This window comes from Carassius gibelio, chromosome A3 (genome assembly GCF_023724105.1).
Source record: "Carassius gibelio isolate Cgi1373 ecotype wild population from Czech Republic chromosome A3, carGib1.2-hapl.c, whole genome shotgun sequence".
NCBI lineage: Eukaryota > Metazoa > Chordata > Actinopteri > Cypriniformes > Cyprinidae > Carassius > Carassius gibelio.
In genome coordinates this window covers 23,168,546-23,177,342 of record NC_068373.1, presented here as the reverse complement: position 1 = coordinate 23,177,342, position 8,797 = coordinate 23,168,546, and the positions used below count along the sequence as shown (strand labels likewise).

The 8,797-nt window shown below is 35.0% G+C and overlaps 1 long non-coding RNA gene across 1 annotated transcript; it reads right to left on the bottom strand.

Moving 5' to 3' along the window:
* Positions 1–3,658: 3,658 nt before the first annotated feature.
* On the bottom strand, positions 3,659–8,567 carry LOC127952358 (uncharacterized). The gene is made up of 4 exons (XR_008152927.1): positions 8,087–8,567; positions 7,895–7,971; positions 7,693–7,787; positions 3,659–6,077 (listed from the first exon to the last, which is right to left on the bottom strand). It is a non-coding gene; the product is annotated as an uncharacterized LOC127952358 (long non-coding RNA).
* Between the last annotated feature and the right edge of the window lie 230 nt (positions 8,568–8,797).

Sequence of the window (8,797 nt, the reverse complement as noted above, 5' to 3'; positions counted from 1 at the left end):
AATGCATTCAAATAATATAATAAATTACTATAATTACTTACTATAATAACCAATTTGCAATATAAATAAGCATAACAGATGTTTTATTTTATTTTATTTTTGAACAACAAAAATAAATGGAAGTGAATGACACGTAAGCCTTGCACATTTTAAGTTAGAAATATTGGCACCCACTCTGATGTTGAAAAATAGGTTTGTGATTCATACTTCAGTCAGGTAGGTGGCAGTGATTGGCTTTAGGCTGGCTTGCTGCCATCAAACACAGTAGAATGAGAAGAAGTAAATTAACTGGTTTTGAATGGAAAATATATTTTGTGCTTCAGTATGTACTCAAGCTAAATGACATGAAATGGATATTCATTCTATATCTATCTATTTTCCAAACGTGTGTTATTGTGTTCTATACAATTCATCCATGTTACAATTGACAGCATTCAGGTCTAATTCAACAACCTTACTTTTTTTTTTCAATAATCCATTTCACTAAGATGTACGTCACAATACAGAAGAAAATAGTTGTTTGTTGACTTTTGTGGGTCCATGCTATTCAGCCAAAGTTGCTTATACTGATAAAAGATGTCCATTTACAGTAAAAAAAAAAAAAAAAAAAAACTAAACAAAACAAAACAAATAAAATAAAATAGCAAAGACAGACATAAGACCTGCAAATGCAAGCAAAACAACAGTAGGCCTCCTCTGATTCCAAATACAGTCAGAGACAGTTGATCTGATGTCTGCGGTGAAGCTCATTCAACAGGCCTCTTCTGTCTGACAGTGTTGACATATTCCAGAAGTGTTGCAGTTTCCCTCAGAATGATTCACAGCCAAAAAAGCACCTCTTTTTGCTTCTGATTTCCATTATTCTGTCAGATTCATCTTACGTGCTCGTAATTCATCAGCCCTGCCGATGCCCTGAGCAGAATCTGAACTTTAACCTTCCTCAAAGCAAGAACAAAGTAATAAGAGCTGAAAGCCATAAACACTTTTATTTTGAAACCGTCTATCCAGGAGCCAGATGCGTTTCTCTCTCCAAGTTGCTGATTGATATTGATGCTATAATTACAATGTGAGACGTAGGTATATGAGAGACGAAAACACAACGTGTCTGGATCTTGCGAGCTTGGCTCGTTTCCCCTCAAACTGTTCAAGGTCTATTTTTTGGCTGCTCTTTCGTTTCCTCCATCTTTTTTTTTTTCTATTTATTAACAGCTTCACGTCTCTCCTCACCCTTTTGAAATGGCTTTAGACTTGCGAGACTCTAGTATGCGACAAACAGACAGAGATAGCGTCAGATTCCTCTCCACAGAGGGCTGCCGCTCACAGAGAACTTTACAAGAAAAACTGTCACAAAACAACCTTCTCGGGATGCGTGATAGATTCATATGAACCGCTACAATACTCCTCGATACTTGATCAAATAATGAACGCTGTGTTTTCCCTACGGTAAGCCCAATTTGTACTGGAAAATATTAGCTTTTTGTGACAGGGTGCTGGAAAGTTGTCAAAGCTTTTTAAAGACTGTGTGTGTGTGGCTTGTTTTCCCTGCAGGATACAAGGGTATAATTATAGGACAAAGCTGGAACAAGGCTAGCATTTGGCTGGGCATTGTTGATGTTGGGTGAATTCTTGTATTAATTTCTGGCCTATTTCTTTTAAGAACAGGCAAATTTGGTTTCTCATGGTAATGTAAGCTACAATGAGTGATAAGGTTGTGTGTGTGTGTGTGTGCGTGTCCTGCCTGTCTTGTGGTATTTTATCTGCTGTCTTTATCATGCGGATCCATCCCATAGGGCACTGCAGCACAGAGAGTTTTCTGCAGCTTCTCCTCAAAGACAACGGCAGTTTGAATTTGGTGTTTGTTTAAGATTTGTTGAAAACAGCTATGCTGAGAAATGTCTGTCTCACCATGCTTTCCTCTCTTTCTCCACCTTCCTTTTAAGATCAAACGCCATTCCCTGTGTTTTGACACCAAAGACTTTACCAGATGAAATACAGCAGATCCTTGCTTCTATTTTAACTTCCCAATTGATGAAAGGTGGCGCTTGGGATGCTGGTGATATACTGTACGTGCAAATCTTTAGCTGCTTTGTGAAGACTGCAGATGGTTGGGAGAGTGGTGGAAAAATAGATTAAAGAAACATTTCAATGTACGCCAGTCTGGATAAGGGCCAACACACTGATCTGTTCCCATATTTGAATAATAGTTTATGTGAGTGCATTTCGCCTAAAAAGGTCCAGATTTATTTATTTATGCACTTATTCATTAATTACTGACCTTTCGAGAAATTAAATGTTATTTCCTTCCAGTTACGGTGAGTTGGCAATTCATAAACAGAATCATTTTAGTAAGTAAATTACGTTATTGCTCAGCTTTGCCATCACATTGTAATTAAACAGAAAAGTAAAACTAACCCATGACTTTTCTCTTTCAGTATGTTTTGTGCTAACACTGTTACATTTCAAATGTTTCAGCGGGTGAAGGTCAAAGCAAAAATGGCAAATACCAGCCTTAAAAAGCAAATATAACACAACTCCACATTATTCAGTCAATATTTTTCTACTTTGTGCCAAGAAAAACGAATTATCAAAGACTCCAAGAGCTACTGTTTGAACCAAATGGTCAAAAATACTTGATATCCAAAGATGATGTTTTAATTTCAATAAAAGAAATTTATTTTAAAAGAATTTTTTTAAATATATATAACCTATTCAATTTTATAGATGATGAGATGGCACATATTTAATAATAAAATATTGAATTACACTCTAAATTGAGTAAAAACTGACAGAAGTTGACTGAAGTTGGGATACTGTACAAATTGTGAATAAAAACAGAATGCATTGATGTGGAAGTTTCAAATTTCAATATTCTCTTCAGTATACAACATAGACGACATATCAAAGGTTTAAAGTGAGAAAATGTATCATTTTAAGGGAAAAAATAAGCTGATTTTAAGTTTTAAGTTTTTTATAAAACTTTTATAAAAGTCTGCAAATGTCTTGGACTGAGGAGACAAGCTGGAGACAAGTTTAGGAATAGTAATGTTGTCCCATTCTTCTAGTTGCTCAACTGTTTTAGGTCTTCTTTGTCGCATCTTCCTCTGTATGATGCTTCGAATGTTTTCTATGGGTGAAAGATCTGGACTGTAGGCAAGCCATTTCAGTACACTGTAAAAAGTTTAACTATTATTTACTCAATTTTTTTGGTGAAACATTTTTACACTCAAAAAAATTGAGTAAATTTTAAAGCTGTGAAATCAATGAAATATACTGTTTAAATTGAGTAATTGTCAGTAAAAAAATTAAGTAAATCTGAGTAACTGAATTACTTTATATGAGAAATAAAATTAATTGGATATAATCAAAATTATAAAACACCACAACTGTAATTCTATGTAAAATAAACAAAAAATATTGAGTAGATATAATTGAAATATTGGATGAAATTTTACCAAAAAAAATGTGCTACGTTTACTACATGTAAAAGTGAATTTAACTTAATATTGGACTATAAATTATCAAAATGCTGCATTCACTTTTTTTTTTTACACCATTTACCCTTTATAATTAATATAATGAAACCAAATAAAGAAAGAAACACATTTTTTATTGAAAATTTATTTGTCAATTAAACATAAGACAAAGTCTAAATTCAACCTTTGAAACATTGTATCCATTTTAATATTCCAGTAGATTGCAAAAATTAAAAACTGTAAAGTAGCCATAAGGGAAATGATTAAACCTTATGAAACATTTCATCCATCTTAGTATTCAAGTAGATTACATGTAAAATACGATAGCCGTAAGAGAAATGACATCTTTGTTCCTGGTGCATACCAGCCATTTGCAGTCACACTCAACATTAAACCATAAAAAAATATAAAAGCAACACTTACATCAATATTAAAGGGATAATTCACCCAAAAAGATGATGTTGTCATAATGTACTCGCCCCCCCGGGATGTCCCAAATCTGTACGAATTTCTTTCTTCTGTTGAACACAAAATATATTTTAATGAATGTTGGTTAACAGATAGTTGAAAGTTGCCATTGACTTCCATGATAGGAAAAAAAAAAAAAAAAAAGTATACTATGCAAAGTCAATGGCAACCTTTAACAGCGTTAACCAACACTCTTTAATACTTGGCTGAATGTCACGTCACTTCACTTAAAATATCTTTTGTGTTCAACAGAAGAAAGAAACTCGTACAGGTTTGGGACAAATTGAGGGAGAGTAAATTATGACAACATCATCTTTTGGGGTGAACTATGTCTTCAACAGAATTAGTCAGATAACAGAAACACTTCCATCAGGAATACCCATTCTGTGGGATGACCATGAACCACTACTATGCAAGAAGATAATTTTTTAACCTCTGAACATTAACAGAGTTTTGGAGGATCCAGCTCAAGAAACAGTTTTTGGAACAACTCAAGTGAGTACAGGGTCCTTCTCAAAATATTAGCATATTGTGATGAAGTTCATTATTTTCCGTAATGTAATGATAAAAATTTAACTTTCATATATTCTAGATTCATTGCACACCAACTGAAATATTTCAGGTCTTTTACTGTTTTAATACTGATGATTTTGGCATAGAGCTCATGAAAACCCAAAATTCCTATCTCAAAAAATTAGCATATCATGAAAATGTTCTCTAAATGAGCTATTAACCTAATCATCTGAATCAACTAATTAACTCTAAACACCTGCAAAAGATTCCTGAGGCTTGTAAAAACTCCCAGCCTGGTTCATTACTCAAAACCGCAATCATGGGTAAGACTGCCGACCTGACTGCTGTCCAGAAGGCCATCACTGACACCCTCAAGCGAGAGGGTAAGACACAGAAAGAAATTTCTGAACGATTAGGCTGTTCCCAGAGTGCTGTATCAAGGCACCTCAGTGGGAAGTCTGTGGGAAGGAAAAAGTGTGGCAAAAAACGCTTCACAACGAGAAGAGGTGTCCGGACCCCGAGGAAGATTGAGGACTGAGTCTGGAGTATAAACATCCAGAGCCACCGTGCACAGGCGTGTGCAGGAAATGGGCTACAGAGAAGCAGCACTGGACTGTTGATCAGTGGTCCAAAGTACTTTTTTCGGATGAAAGCTAATTTTGCATGTCATTTGGAAATCAAGGTGCCACGGTCTGGAGGAAGACTGGGGAGAAGGAAATGCCAAAATGCCTGAAGTCCAGTATCAAGTACCCACAGTCAGTGATGGTCTGGGGTGCCATGTCAGCTGCTGGTGTTGGTCCACTGTGTTTTATCAAGGGCAGGGTCAATGCAGCTAGTTATCAGGAGATTTGGGAGCACTTCATGTTTCCATCTGTTGAAAAGCTTTATGGAGATGAAGATTTTGCTTTTCAGCACGACCTGGCACCTGCTCACACTGGTAAATGGTTTACTGACCATGGTATTACTGTGCTCAATTGGCCTACCAACTCTCCTGACCTGAACCCCATAGAGAATCTGTGGGATATTGTGAAGAGAAAGTTAAGAGACGCAAGACAAAACACTCTGGATGAGCTTAAGGCCGCTATCGAAGCAGCGCCACAGGCTGATTGCCTCCATGCCACGCCGCATTGAAGCAGTCATTTCTGCAAAAGGATTCCCCACCAAGTATTGAGTGCATAACTGAACAATTATTTGAAGGTTGACTTTTTTGTATTAAAAACACTTTTCTTTTATTGGTCAGATGAAATAAGCTATTTTTTTGAGATAGGAATTTATGGTTTTCATGAGCTGTATGCCAAAAGCATCAGTATTTAAACAATAAAAGACCTGAAATATTTCAGTTGGTGTGCAATGAATCTAAAATATATGAAAGTTTAATTTTTATCATTACATTATGGAAAATAATGAACTTTATCACAATATGCTAATTTTTGGAGAAGGACCTGTATTTGTGGGTCTTGGGATATCTCAAATCCAATGTGACTCCTGAAAGATGGCAGCAGGCTCTGCTGAGATTCCCAAGATTACGTCGCTGACTGCCCCATTATTGTTCCGAAGGATGTAGATTTTTATGACGTCCTCTGCCAACTCTGCTTGTACGAAGACGGGTAGATCAGCTGAACCCTACAGGCAAATTTTAAAGATAACTGGTTAGAGCTAACATTCAAAACTGAATGTTACAAGAAAGTGACAAATACACAAAACAAATAGCACCTGAAGAAGCAAACATTCTGTTGGACCATATGATTACTAGGGGGAGGAGTTGCAAAAATTAACAGCATTCTTCTTAACAAGAGGACAGGTTAATTTTCTACATAGGGACATTTATTTTTAACAATAAACCTAAAAGAAAAACGAAAAGAGACCAACTGCGAGCTTCTATGCTGTAAATCAATGCTATAGGCTTTTATTGAGGTCTGCATTATTTCAACCAATTTCTTTATAAACATGTTTAATATTTAAGTAAAATGACTAATGGTTTTGAAACAAAAAAGCTTGTTTAATTGCACTACTTGAAAAAAAAATATGCATTGCATTAACCCTCACACTCAACCCTTAACCCTCTAAATAATTCTGTGGTTTAGTAAATATTACAGTAATATTTAACTTTATTAACTTAATAAAATCTCTGAATATAGTTCACTTGATTATACAAAAGATGGCTTTCCTGTAGCTCAAACAGTAGAGCGTCGGCGCTAGCAAAAATTGATTAAATTGTAAATGTGTACCTTGAAATGCAATGTAAGTTACTTTGGATAAAAGTGTCTGCCAAATGCATAAATGTAAACATATTAACGGACTAAAAATACAACAGTTTATTTTATCTAAAATGTACAGTTATATTTTATTTTTTCCACTAAAACAATTTAGTATTAGACTAACAAATTGTTTATTTATAATACACATAATATATTTGTGAAATTTCTATCAATTTATTTAAGGATGGAAAATTAAACTGATCTGTTTCAGGGAACAAAAATATTACAAATAATTTCAAATCAAAATGAATATATTTAAACACACTCTTAAGAAATTTAGTAAGTTTACTCAATTAAAACAACGTACCCCTCCCCCAGCCTCCGCTGTCCTTCAATACCCACCAGGTCTGGATTTGTTACATTAAAAAGCTTACGGTTTTCAAACTTTTGACCGATATTGTATGTGATCTAGGTTTCAGTGCACTAGAATGATTTTACAATGGAGCAGGCCTTAAACTGTCCGACTCCCTACAGTGGGAGCTGATTAAAACGCACCAGTCTATGTTATGTCCATGCCATTTTAAATACTTTTGCATGGCGTATTTGTAGTGGTGATTTAAGAGCTCATACCTGAGTTCATGTAGTAATTATGATGTTTTACAACAACGTGACAGCTTTTTACAAGAAAGAATGTTGTCATTTGAAAGTTCATAAATGATGTGTTCCCTTTTGACAAGCCACTGACCCCAAAGGGGAACCTGTACAAAATCGTTTTCCATTGGGCATGTATAGTTATAGTTGCTGGACCACGGTACACTTATCGTTAGACTTTCAAATGGCGGTTGAAATAAACGGTGATCCAAATAGTACGAACGTTAACCCACTCCAAAAAAAAAAAAAAACTAACATACATATGGCTGCCCCACTAACTAACTTCGAAAACTACACTGTTATGTACACGTACACACGGTCAATGTTTAATCAACTTTTGAAAACATTTTTGCAAATATACATAGTTATAAAAGGACTACGTTACTTACAGGAAATTCGAGTAATGCTGTTCACGTCGTTGCTGAGAAAAGCAGTCCTTCAGTGACAGGTGCCTCTTGTTTGAGCCGCGAAACTTGTTAAACTTCTTAAGATAACGCAAAATACAAACACAATTGTTAGGAAATCCTTAATTAACTTCTGAATTAAACATTACAAACATAATTAGTATTAGCTGGCTAAATTATAACGTACCACGATATGAGAGGAGTGCGGGTCTTGCCGTTGCTGAGGAAAGCCGTCCTTCAGGTGACTTCGATTAAGCTACGAAACTTGTTGAATATGACGTACAATACAAAGACAATTGTTAGAAAATGCTTAATAATTATTAACTTTTTAATAAAGTGTTACAAACGTAAGTAGGATTAGCTGACTAACGTTACTTACCAGGAGCTGTGAGGTGTATGGCTAGTCGACGTCGCTGCTGAGGAAAGCAGATTTTTTTTTTCCTGCGGAGCTGCACACGTGATCACTTTAGCCGCGAAATTTACTCAATTTATTTAAACTGTCATTTATTAAGCTGGAACTTTATTTAGGAAAATTGGTTGGAAATACTTAATAATTTTAGTTTCTAAAACAGATCAGTACAAGTAAATAATTATCAAATATTTCTATTAGAATTCACCAGAAATATTGAAGGAATATAAAAAATATAATTAGTTAGTTAAATACTTATTTATTTTCATTACATAAACTTAAATAATATATGTAAATTTTAGAGAAATTATTTGTTGGATTTTTAATTATTCTTTTTAATCTGACCCACTCAAAATATCACTTAAATGATTTCAAAAGATTTTATTAAGTTAATATAGCTCTTTATTTTTGTGAAATTTACTAAGCCACTGAATTATTTTTTACAGTGTATCCGGATCCTTCTTCTACGCAGCCATGATGTTGTAATTGATGCAGTATGTGGTCTGGCATTGTCATGTTGGAAAATGCAAGGTCTTCCCTGAAAGAGACGACGTCTGGATGGGAGCATATGTTGTTCTAGAACTTGGATATACCTTTCATCACTGATGGTGCCTTTCCAGATGTGTAAGCTATCCATGCCACACGCACTCATGCAACCCCATACCATCAGAGATGCAGGCT